General features: G+C 48.6%; 1 protein-coding gene across 1 annotated transcript in view; it reads left to right on the forward strand.

The window, feature by feature from the left end:
* ccdc88ab (coiled-coil domain containing 88Ab) overlaps nt 1-2,627 on the forward strand; it is a 117,689-nt gene extending 115,062 nt beyond the window's left edge. Inside the window, exon 33 of the mRNA XM_056258589.1 lies at nt 2,523-2,627. The gene's annotated coding sequence lies outside the window, so the exon portion shown is untranslated. The remainder of the gene's footprint in view (nt 1-2,522) is intronic.
* The last annotated feature ends 10,268 nt before the right edge of the window (nt 2,628-12,895 follow it).

The following is a 12,895-nucleotide window of genomic DNA, read 5'->3' on the forward strand; positions in this document are numbered from 1 at the left end:
CTCGTTCCCAGTCCAACTCTCTCTCTCGTTCCCAGTCCAACTCTCTCTCTCGTTCCCAGTCCAACTCTCTCTCTCTCGTTCCCAGTCCAACTCTCTCTCTCGTTCCCAGTCCAACTCTCTCTCGTTCCCAGTCCAACTCTCTCTCTCGTTCCCAGTCCAACTCTCTCTCTCGTTCCCTCGTTCCCAGTCCAACTCTCTCTCTCGTTCCCAGTCCAACTCTCTCTCGTTCCCAGTCCAACTCTCTCTCTCGTTCCCAGTCCAACTCTCTCTCTCGTTCCCAGTCCAACTCTCTCTCTCGTTCCCAGTCCAACTCTCTCTCTCGTTCCCAGTCCAACTCTCTCTCTCGTTCCCAGTCCAACTCTCTCTCTCGTTCCCAGTCCAACTCTCTCTCTCGTTCCCAGTCCAAGTCTCTCTCGTTCCCAGTCCAACTCTCTCTCTCGTTCCCAGTCCAACTCTCTCTCTCGTTCCCAGTCCAACTCTCTCTCGTTCCCAGTCCAACTCTCTCTCGTTCCCAGTCCAACTCTCTCTCGTTCCCAGTCCAACTCTCTCTCGTTCCCAGTCCATCTCTCTCTCGTTCCCAGTCCAACTCTCTCTCTCGTTCCCAGTCCAACTCTCTCTCTCTCGTTCCCAGTCCAACTCTCTCTCTCGTTCCCAGTCCAACTCTCTCTCTCGTTCCCAGTCCAACTCTCTCTCTCTCGTTCCCAGTCCAACTCTCTCTCTCGTTCCCAGTCCAACTCTCTCTCTCGTTCCCAGTCCAACTCTCTCTCTCTCGTTCCCAGTCCAACTCTCTCTCTCGTTCCCAGTCCAACTCTCTCTCTCGTTCCCAGTCCAACTCTCTCTCTCTCGTTCCCAGTCCAACTCTCTCTCTCGTTCCCAGTCCAACTCTCTCTCGTTCCCAGTCCAACTCTCTCTCTCGTTCCCAGTCCAACTCTCTCTCTCGTTCCCAGTCCAACTCTCTCTCGTTCCCAGTCCAACTCTCTCTCTCGTTCCCAGTCCAACTCTCTCTCGTTCCCAGTCCAACTCTCTCTCTCGTTCCCAGTCCAACTCTCTCTCGTTCCCAGTCCAACTCTCTCTCTCGTTCCCTCGTTCCCAGTCCAACTCTCTCTCTCGTTCCCAGTCCAACTCTCTCTCGTTCCCAGTCCAAGTCTCTTTCGTTCCCAGTCCAACTCTCTCGTTCCCAGTCCAACTCTCTCTCTCGTTCCCAGTCCAACTCTCTCTCTCGTTCCCAGTCCAACTCTCTCTCTCGTTCCCAGTCCAACTCTCTCTCTCGTTCCCAGTCCAACTCTCTCTCGTTCCCAGTCCAACTCTCTCTCTCGTTCCCAGTCCAACTCTCTCTCTCGTTCCCAGTCCAACTCTCTCTCTCGTTCCCAGTCCAACTCTCTCTCGTTCCCAGTCCAACTCTCTCTCTCGTTCCCAGTCCAACTCTCTCTCTCGTTCCCGCCGGCTTTCATGCGCTCTCTCCACGCCAATTACTGCAATCAGACACAGGTGTTCATCATCTGCACTTCACCCACTTACTCACCGCTCGGCTCCGTCCTCTCGCGCGCTACAGACTTCGCTGAACCACACCACCCTCGCCACATAATCTTCAGTGTTAGAATTGATAGTTCTACCATATTTGTAACACAGAGTCGGCTAAGTAAATCACCTTGCGTGATTCTTTTAAATACACTCCTCCCATAAATACTGCGTCTGAAAGGGAATCTCCTACAAACGCATATGCAATAATGTCAGCCGCAAAAAATCAAGCGTAGCGTCAGTTCTGGCGGGTCATGTTAGTCGAGCTCGCATCAGTGACTCTCAGCTGATCCTCTACTATAGGAATACGCCTCTATCACTGTATTCATATATAATCTCTTCAGTATTATCAGCAGCGATCGCGTTTCTCAGGAGCGATTACCCTCCTCCATCCCCAGCTCCTCCTGTCTCAGTCAGGATTTGGCCTTCTGAGTGCCCTTGAATCGGACTAAATTCTCAAATTATGTTGTACATTAAAATATTGAATTAATGATATCTGCAATACATTCATGTTGGTTCTGTTCTGTTCGCCGTAAGGCGGGTTATTGCTGCTCGTATCCATGCTAGGCTGGTAGCTCGTATCCAGAACCAGACCGCCAATCCAAACTGTTTGCTAATTGTCAATCCTTTTCTACAATAGTGGTCCTGACAGAATAACTGTCCTCACCTTTTCAGCGCAGATTTTTCACTGTGTCTTTAGTAAATCCTGACAGTAGTTTATGAACGCCAGAAGAGGGTTTGCACTGGAGCGAGCTGTTAGTAAATCTGGCCCTAAATATTGTTAGGATATACATTAGGAAGGTTACAGCATTGCAGAAAGAGTGAAAAACACACTTTTATTAGTTCTCCACCATGAATCGAAGACCAATTCTCCCACTCTTTCCACAGTTCACAGTCAAGGTGTTTCAGTTTGTCGTTGAACGGCAGCGTTTCCTGGCGATGAGCAGCAGGACGAAGCTCTTTCTCGTGTCGCTCATGTCTTTATCTCTTATTTTCCATCACAGAAACCCCGTCTGAAGACTGGCACAGTTCTCCTGCCATGAGAAACACCGTCTGTTTCTCGCTCTTTTTTTAATCATGGACCCCTCAGAAAAGAAAATAAAGAAATTTCCTTCTTTTTCCTTGAATCAAGGACCCAAAAGGCTGAAGGAGTGTGTTTTAAAGAGTGAGACTGAAGGAGTGTGTTTTAAAGAGTGAGACTGAAGGAGTGTGTTTTAAAGAGTGAGACTGAAGGAGTGTGTTTTAAAGAGTGAGACTGAAGGAGTGTGTTTTAAAGAGTGAGACTGAATGAGTGTGTTTTAAAGAGTGAGACTGAAGGAGTGTGTTTTAAAGAGTGAGACTGAAGGAGTGTGTTTTAAAGAGTGAGACTGAAGGAGTGTGTTTTAAAGAGTGAGACTGAAGGAGTGTGTTTTAAAGAGTGAGACTGAAGGAGTGTGTTTTAACACACGGCTGCTGCTGAGCTTCACATGGACCGAACGTCACTGAATCCTCGAACACTGAGAAACCCCTGATTCATGTGGAGCTGAATCACTGCAAACACACACAACCTTTTACAAACACCAAAAAAAGACGACCGTGCATGAGTGCGAGTATGTGTGAGTGAGAGGTGTGTGTGTGTGAGAGTGTGTGTTTATCTATGAGTGTGTGTTTGTATGCGAGTATGGGCGAGAGTGTGTGTGTGTATGTGCAAGAGTGTGTGTGTGTGTGTGAGTATGTGCGAGAGTGTGTATGTGAGTGTGAGTGTGTGTATAAGTATGTGAGTATGAGTGTATATGTGTGAGTATGTGCGAGAGTGTGAGTGTATGAGTGTGAGTGAATGCGAGTGAGTGTGTGTGTAAGTATGTGAGTGAGTGTGTGTGTGTAAGTATGTGAGTGAGTGTGTGTATAAGTATGTGAGTATGAGTGTATATGAGTGAGTATGTGCGAGAGTGAAGTGTGTATATGTGTGAGTGTGCGAGAGTGTGAGTGAATGCGAGTGTGTGTGTGTGTGTGTATGAATGTACACTCACCGGCCACTTTATTAGGTACACCTGTCCAACTGCTCGTTAACACTTAATTTCTAAGCAGCCAATCACATGGCGGCAACTCAGTGCATTTAGGCATGTAGACATGGTCAAGACAATCTCCTGCAGTTCAAACCGAGCATCAGTATGGAGAAGAAAGTTGATTTGAGTGACTTTGAACGTGGCATGATTGTTGGTGCCAGAAGGGCTGGTCTGAGTATTTCAGAAACTGCTAATCTACTGGGATTTTCACGCACAACCATCTCTAGGGTTTACAGAGAATGGTCCGAAAAAGAAAAAACATCCAGTGAGCGGCAGTTCTGTGGGCGGAAATGCCTTGTTGATGCCAGAGGTCAGAGGAGAATGGCCAGACTGGTTCGAGCTGATAGAAGGGCAACAGTGACTGAAATAACCACTCGTTACAACCGAGGTATGCAGCAAAGCATTTGTGAAGCCACAACACGCACAACCTTGAGGCGGATGGGCTACAACAGCAGAAGACTCCACCGGGTACCACTCATCTCCACTACAAATAGGAAAAAGAGGCTACAATTTGCAAGAGCTCACCAAAATTGAACAGTTGAAGACTGGAAAAATGTTGCCTGGTCTGATGAGTCTCGATTTCTGTTGAGTCATTCAGATGTTAGAGTCAGAATTTGGCGTAAACAGAATGAGAACATGGAACCATCATGCCTTGTTACCACTGTGCAGGCTGGTGGTGGTGGTGTAATGGTGTGGGGGATGTTTTCCTGGCACACTTTAGGCCCCTTAGTGCCAATTGGGCATCGTTTAAATGCCACGGCCTACCTGAGCATTGTTTCTGACCATGTCCATCCCTTTATGGCCACCATGTACCCATCCTCTGATGGCTACTTCCACCATGTCACAAAGCTCTAATCATTTCAAATTGGTTTCTTGAACATGACAATGAGTTCACTGTACTAAAATGGCCTCCACAGTCACCAGATCTCAACCCAATAGAGCATCTTTGGGATGTGGTGGAACGGGAGATTCGCATCATGGATGTGCAGCCGACAAATCTGCGGCAACTGTGTGATGCCATCATGTCAATATGGACCAAACTCCCTGAGGAATGCTTCCAGCACCTTGTTGAATCTATGCCACGAAGAATTGAGGCAGTTCTGAAGGCAAAAGGGGGTCCAACCCGTTACTAGCATGGGGTACCTAATAAAGTGGCCGGTGAGTGTATATGAGTGCGAGTGTGAAGTGAGTGCGAGAGTGTGAACGAGTGTGTGTATGAGTACGAGTGTGAAGTGAGTGCGAGAGTGTGAACTAATGTGTGTACAAGTATGAGTGTATGTGAGTGTGCGAGTGTGTGTGTGAGTATGTGTGTATGAGCGTGAGTATGTGCGAGTGTGAAGTGAGTGCGCGAGTGTGAACGAGTGTGTGTATGAGTGTGAGTGCGAGAGTGTGTGTGTGTATGTATGAGTACGAGTGTGAAGTGAGTGCGCGAGTGTGAACGAGTGTGTGTATGAGTGTGAGTGCGAGAGTGTGTGTGTGTATGTATGAGTACGAGTGTGAAGTGAGTGCGAGAGTGTGAACTAATGTGTGTACGAGTATGAGTGTATGTGAGTGTGCGAGTGTGTGTATGAGTGTGAGTATGTGCGAGTGTGAAGTGAGTATGTGAGTGTGTATGAGTGTATGTGCGAGTGCGAGAGTGTGTGTGTGTGTGTGTGCCACAACAGAAAGCAAGGACAGCAGTGTTTCCTGTGTGAACGTCTCATACTGCTTCATTCCTCTTAATAAAGTAATTTGATGCGATGAACTTACTGTCGTCTGCGTATTTCCTCCACTGTGAGCTTCTGGCTGATGTTTATCACACAAGTGCAAACAGAAGAAGACGAGAATATGACAAACGGAAGATGTGTTTGTCAAGTCAAGTCACCTTTATTTATATAGCGCTTTTTACAATACAGATTGTATCAAAGCGCTTCACAGTGATAACATGAAAACAATATAACAAAGTTTGTTTCTAAGAGAAAATTGCGTCAACGTCCACCTTAAGTAAGGCAGATCAATAATATTATTGAATATTAAATGTCCCCATTTTTGTGTGAAGAAGCAGTGAACCCGATGTAGGCGTTTCGTTGTTTACAGTCGTAGAACTCGTTTCTCAAAACTTCACACAGTGATCAACATCAGTCAGTGTGAAATAAACTGGATCATTCATCACTGCTTTGGCACAAAATGCATTTAATAACAACATCTCAAATTACATGAATACATTTCTTACGCAGACACCAGCAAAACTCTAAGAACCTACAGGCTAATGTGCACGTTTACATTCTCTTTTCAAAACTGCTAAACTTACGTTCTGAAACATAATACAAAACTGTATTTTTTGTATTTAGGGGGGTACTCTGGGTTCGGGCAAAAATACCGAGCTCGGAGCCCTCCCCCCGGACAGCACGCCAAATACGCATAATCTTCACTCTGATTAATTGATGTAAGTGTGAACTCATGAAATCCTATTAAACCGCCAAAACAAGAAGATGAACACAAATAAATGAGGACAGAGTTAACGCTCAGAACTCATGATAAATTTCACAGCACAAAAATGAGCATCTTCCCTTGTGCTACTCGCTCAGGAGTTCGAACGGGGAAAAACGCAAGCTCTCGAGGCACGTTTAGTTGAACTTGTTTTAATTTGAGCGCTGTGTTTGAGAACGCTGTATGTCATGCGTGAGACGCGAGCGCAACAGTTAAACACATCTAGCGCGTTCACACAGAAAAACAATGGAAAAGTAGCAGAGTGGAATGGAAAAACACATTCTGTGTGAACAGCCCCTAATGCCGATGAATGCTTTAATCGAGACATCTATATTTAGTTTGTCACCGATGTCTGAGTTATCATTCATCAAATGAGTGTCAAATCAGTTCTGAGATGCTGATCCTCAACCAGTGTAGTCACTCACTCCATGCGAGATCGGCTTTTGAAATAGCCTATATTCATTTATCAAAGTATAAACAATATTCGACAACATATACAAATTTAAGAGTAATTTTATAAAGGTGGAAAATTAAAACCGTGTTGAAAAACAAAACGTTATTTAAAGTCGTGTCATCTTAAATTCCAATGTAGAAGAAGAAGAAGAAGAAGTTTTATTTATATAGCGCCTTTCCAAAGCTCAAGGTCGCTTTACATGGTAGGTACCTTTATAATACATTTAACACTGACGCACAACTTTACAATCACAAAGGACACATATAATCACATTTAGACGAAGTACATGTTAAACAGATATGTTTTTAACTGTGTCTTGAAAGCAGTCACTGATGAAATATTTCGAAGTGAAAGGGGCAGTGAATTCCATAATGTTGGCGCATTAACACTGAATGACCTTCCACCTACTGTAGATAATCGAAAACGAGGGATGGACAGTAAACCAAGTTCAGTTGATCTGAGAGAGCGTGCAGGACGGTAGGTGAAAAGTAGATCAGACAAATATGGGGGTGCAAGACCGTTTAATGCCTTATATGTTAAAAGCAATACCTTAAAGTGGATAGGTGATGAAACAGGTAACCAGTGAAGGTCATGAAGCACCGGAGTAATGTGAGCAGAACGCCTGGTGGAGGTGAGAACTCTTGCTGCTGAGTTTTGGACGTACTGCAATCTTGCAATAAGTTTTTTGGGAAGGCCAAGAAATAAAGCATTGCAATAATCCAGACGTGATGTGATTGATGCATGAATTAAGAGTTCGGCGTCAGCTAAAGTGAGAGATGGTCTTAGACGAGCAATATTTCGAAGATGAAAGAAAGAGTTTTTAACAATGGAAGAAATATGAGAGCCAAAAGACAGAGTTGAGTCAAATAAGACACCGAGGTTGCGAGTCAGTGATGAAGGCTTTCTATGGAAACCATCAATATAGAAGGACTGGTCCATCCTTTTGACTGAGGCTGGAGAACCAATCACTAATATCTCAGTTTTATTATCATTTAATTTGAGGAAGTTAAGGGACATCCAATGCTTTATGTCCCTGATGCATGCAGTGAGTGAGTCGGGCAGGGATGGTCTATCGGAGCTGGTGGTGAGGTAAATTTGGATGTCATCTGCATAGCAATGGAATTGTAGTCCATGCCTGCGTATGATGCTACCAAGTGGGTGTATGTAGATGATAAACAAGAGTGGACCAAGAACCGAACCTTGAGGAACGCCCCGTGTAAGTAAATTGGTGGCAGAATTATGACCTTGTATGGTGATATAATACATTCTGTCAGTGATATAGGAAATAAGCCAGGAAAGAGCGGAACCAGTGATACCAATATCAGAAAGCCGAGAAATAAGCAATTCATGGCAGACTGTGTCAAAAGCGGCGCTTAGATCAAGGAGCATCAAGATGTTTATTAACCCTGAATCCATCGATGAGAGAATGTCGTTAACCACACGCAGAAGAGCAGTTTCAGTGCTGTGAGATGGGCGAAAACCCGACTGAAAAGGTTCAAAAAGACCATTCATATCCAAATAAGAGCGTAATTGTGAAGCAACAACCTTTTCAAGGATTTTGCTTAAGAATGTTAGGTTTGATATCGGTCTGTAATTGTCCATGTTTAGGTGATCAAGGCCAGGTTTTTTAAGAATGGGAGTCACTGCAGCAGTTTTTAATTCCGCTGGGACAATGGCACGAGCTAAACTACAGTTTATCATGTGAGTTATGAATGGTGCGACCTCGAGGACGCACTTCTTAAGTAGAACAGTAGGTGTAGGATCGAGCCGGCAGGATGTAGAATTTGACTTCACAATTAGGTCACTTATGGCAACAGGAGTAGTCAGAGTAAAAGTAGAGAGAGGGTTTGAGAAGTGGGCTGGTCCAGTTATCATTAAGTTTGAGTCACTTGTATGCGTGTTTTTGGTGATGGAAGAAGTGATAGACATCAATTTGTCTGAAAAGAATTTAGAGAAGCTATTTACAAGCTCCACAGAGCCTGACATAACATGTTGTGGTGGATTTGTTAGTTTGTTAACCATAGCAAAGAGTGATTTGGGTCTGCACGAGGAATTCCTAATAGTGGAGGAGAAATAAGTGGATCTTGCATTGTTAAGGACGGTCCGGTAGTTGAGCAGGTGTTCTTTAAAAGCTAAAGAGTGCACAATGAGTCCAGTTTTCCTGTATAGTCTTTCTAGACGGCGACCCTCAGTTTTCATCATCCGAAGTTCAGGAGTGAACCAGGGTGAGGCACGAGTAGATGGAACCAGTCTAGTTTTAACAGGGGCATGCATATCAAGTATTTGAGACAGAGCATTATTGTAAGTACAGCAGATTTCTGATGGATGGTTAGACAGTAGACATTCTGATAAAGTAGAAGCCCTTATAGAAGCAGAAAAAGAAGTTGAATTAACAGAGTTAATTTTACGATAGGTCAGCATTTTCTTCTGAGGAGACATAGATATTGGAAAACTACAACTAAAATTTATAAGTTTGTGGTCTGAAAGTGCAAAATCAGAGCCGTTAACAAGAATATTATTCAAGCCAGATGTACATATGAGGTCCAGTATGTGGCCTCTGGAGTGAGTGGCAAAAGTTACATTTTGAATCAAGTTGAAACAGTCCAATACTGACATCAACTCTTTGCATTGTGCAGTGTTTTCATGTATGTTAAAATCACCAAGCAAAATAACAGATGAATGGCAAGCACAGACAAGAGTAAGTATCTCACTAATATCAGAAAAAAAGTCAGAGGGACTTTTTGGTGGTCGGTAAATTAAGATTACCACCAGTGACGTTTGGCCCGTCATTTTCAGCGCTAAATATTCAAATGTTGTAACATCGTGTAACTCAATCTTGGATATTTTAATAGTCTCACGGCAAACTACAACCAGTCCTCCACCTCTGCGATGAAGACGTGGTTGAGAAAAAAAGATGTATCCAGACGGCGTTAAGAGGTTTAAGCTCAAATAGTCATTTGGCACCTGCCAGGTTTCCGTTAGAAATAGCATGTCCAGGTCAGTGTCAATGATTATGTCATTCAATAGTGATGCTTTATCAGTTAGAGAGCGGGTGTTTAGCAGCGCACATCGCAGGTCAGGTGATGCACGTCTGCAGATTCCGAGGTCAGGATCAGGACGCAGCGATCTTAAATTTCCAAAGTTGATATGTCTATGTCTTTTATCCAGTTGTGTTGTATCCAGAACACGAGTGATGGTAGAGACAACCGGAATATTATTGGGGGGCGAGTAATAGTAATTCCGGAGTTTTTTCCGCGACCGGTGAATCTAGCGAGGTCGGCGTAAAACCTCGAGCTGTTCACAGCGTTTATAGGTATCAGGAGCCAGGCGGGAAACTCCTTTTAATGATCTGAGATGAGCAACGGAATATTGCAAAGCCATCTTGGGGAAAAGACTGTGATTCGTCTCATCAACAGACAAGAAGATCCAGATAAGACCACCAAAAAACAGAAACTGCCAGTGTATATGTGACGACATGACGAGTGATGACCCGTTCGACCTAACACAACAGTTTATCGGTTTCACTGCGTTAGCCAGAACCGCGTCGGAATCAACAATCCTCAGAAGGGACGGCTACCCAACCATACTAAGGATTTACATCGCAAAAGACAAATGACAAAGAGAGTGGAGACTCACAGTATCAGGTGTCGAGAGGGATGACAGGATATTGACGGAGAGGACTCGCAGCCGATCTGTGTGAAGGATCACAGGGACACCCAGGTCAGTTATCCAGTTATCCAAAAGTTTTGAGAATAGTCCAGCGAATTCAAAAAGTTTAGAGGGTATGAGAATAGTCCAGCGAGTAATCCAGGAGGGTTGAAACAGAGAAAAACATATCCAAGAAAAAACACGAACGTAACAGCAGCAGACAGACAGGTACCAGCGTGAAGCGGCAGCACAACCGCGCCAAGCGTTCTCACAACCGGAAATGGAAATGACGTTCGATGTAGTGAACAGCTGTCGTCAGCACCCCCAGTCCCCGCGGCCTTGAGGCTGGCTCTCCTGCGGGGGTCAGGCTGCCGAACGACTGAAGAAACGTCAGTCCCCGCGGCCTTGAGGCTGGCTCTCCTGCGGGGGTCAGGCTGCCGAACGACTGAAGAAACGTCAGTCCCCGCGGCCTTGAGGCTGGCTCTCCTGCGGGGGTCAGGCTGCCGAACGACTGAAGAAACGTCAGCACCCCCAGTCCCCGCGGCCTTGAGGCTGGCTCTCCTGCGGGGGTCAGGCTGCCGAACGACTGAAGAAACGTCAGCACCACCAGTCCTCGCGGCCTTGAGGCTGGCTCTCCTGCGGGGGTCAGGCTGCCGAACGACTGAAGAAACGTCAGTCCCCGCGGCCTTGAGGCTGGCTCTCCTGCGGGGGTCAGGCTGCCGAACGACTGAAGAAACGTCAGCCCCCTCAGTCCCCGCGGCCTTGAGGCTGGATCTCCTGCGGGGGTCAGGCTGCCGAACGACTGAAGAAACGTCAGCCCCCTCAGTCCCCGCGGCCTTGAGGCTGGCTCTCCTGCGGGGGTCAGGCTGCCGAACGACTGAAGAAACGTCAGCATCCCCAGTCCTCGCGGCCTTGAGGCTGGCTCTCCTGCGGGGGTCAGGCTGCCGAACGACTGAAGAAACGTCAGTCCCCGCGGCCTTGAGGCTGGCTCTCCTGCGGGGGTCAGACAGCCGAGCGACTGAAGAAACGTCAGCACCCCCAGTCCCCGCGGCCGTGAGGCTTTCTCTCCTGCGGGGGTCAGGCTGCCGAACGACTGAAGAAATGTCAGCACCCCCAGTCCCCGCGGCCTTGAGGCTGGCTCTCCTGCGGGGGTCAGGCTGCCGAACGACTGAAGAAACGTCAGCACCACCAGTCCTCGCGGCCTTGAGGCTGGCTCTCCTGCGGGGGTCAGGCTGCCGAACGACTGAAGAAACGTCAGTCCCCGCGGCCTTGAGGCTGGCTCTCCTGCGGGGGTCAGGCTGCCGAACGACTGAAGAAACGTCAGCCCCCTCAGTCCCCGCGGCCTTGAGGCTGGATCTCCTGCGGGGGTCAGGCTGCCGAACGACTGAAGAAACGTCAGCCCCCTCAGTCCCCGCGGCCTTGAGGCTGGCTCTCCTGCGGGGGTCAGGCTGCCGAACGACTGAAGAAACGTCAGCATCCCCAGTCCTCGCGGCCTTGAGGCTGGCTCTCCTGCGGGGGTCAGGCTGCCGAACGACTGAAGAAACGTCAGTCCCCGCGGCCTTGAGGCTGGCTCTCCTGCGGGGGTCAGACTGCCGAACGACTGAAGAAACGTCAGCACCCCCAGTCCCCGCGGCCTTGAGGCTGGCTCTCCTGCGGGGGTCAGGCTGCCGAACGACTGAAGAAACGTCAGCACCACCAGTCCTCGCGGCCTTGAGGCTGGCTCTCCTGCGGGGGTCAGGCTGCCGAACGACTGAAGAAACGTCAGTCCCCGCGGCCTTGAGGCTGGCTCTCCTGTGGGGGTCAGACTGCCGAACGACTGAAGAAACGTCAGCACCCCCAGTCCCCGCGGCCTTGAGGCTGGCTCTCCTGCGGGGGTCAGGCTGCCGAACGACTGAAGAAACGTCAGCACCCTCAGTCCCCGCGGCCTTGAGGCTGGATCTCCTGCGGGGGTCAGACTGCCGAACGACTGAAGAAACGTCAGCACCCCCAGTCCCCGCTGCCTTGAGGCTGGCTCTCCTGCGGGGGTCAGGCTGCCGAACGACTGAAGAAACGTCAGCACCCTCAGTCCCCGCGGCCTTGAGGCTGGATCTCCTGCGGGGGTCAGACAGCCGAACGACTGAAGAAACGTCAGCACCACCAGTCCCCGCGGCCTTGAGGCTGGCTCTCCTGCGGGGGTCAGACTGCCGAACGACTGAAGAAACGTCAGCACCCCCAGTCCCCGCTGCCTTGAGGCTGGCTCTCCTGCGGGGGTCAGGCTGCCGAACGACTGAAGAAACGTCAGCACCCCCAGTCCCCGCTGCCTTGAGGCTGGCTCTCCTGCGGGGGTCAGGCTGCCGAACGACTGAAGAAACGTCAGCACCCCCAGTCCCCGCGGCCTTGAGGCTGGCTCTCCTGCGGGGGTCAGGCTGCCGAACGACTGAAGAAACGTCAGCACCCCCAGTCCCCGCGGCCGTGAGGCTGGCTCTCCTGTGGGGGTCAGACTGCCGAACGACTGAAGAAACGTCAGCACCCCCAGTCCCCGCTGCCTTGAGGCTGGCTCTCCTGCAGGGGTCAGGCTGCCGAACGACTGAAGAAACGTCAGCACCCTCAGTCCCCGCGGCCTTGAGGCTGGATCTCCTGCGGGGGTCAGACAGCCGAACGACTGAAGAAACGTCAGCACCACCAGTCCCCGCGGCCTTGAGGCTGGCTCTCCTGCGGGGGTCAGACTGCCGAACGACTGAAGAAACGTCAGCACCCCCAGTCCCCGCTGCCTTGAGGCTGG

The sequence above is a fragment of the Rhinichthys klamathensis genome, unplaced genomic scaffold, assembly GCF_029890125.1.
Source record: "Rhinichthys klamathensis goyatoka isolate OS25496 unplaced genomic scaffold, OSU_Roscu_1.1 h1tg000155l_1, whole genome shotgun sequence".
NCBI lineage: Eukaryota > Metazoa > Chordata > Actinopteri > Cypriniformes > Leuciscidae > Rhinichthys > Rhinichthys klamathensis.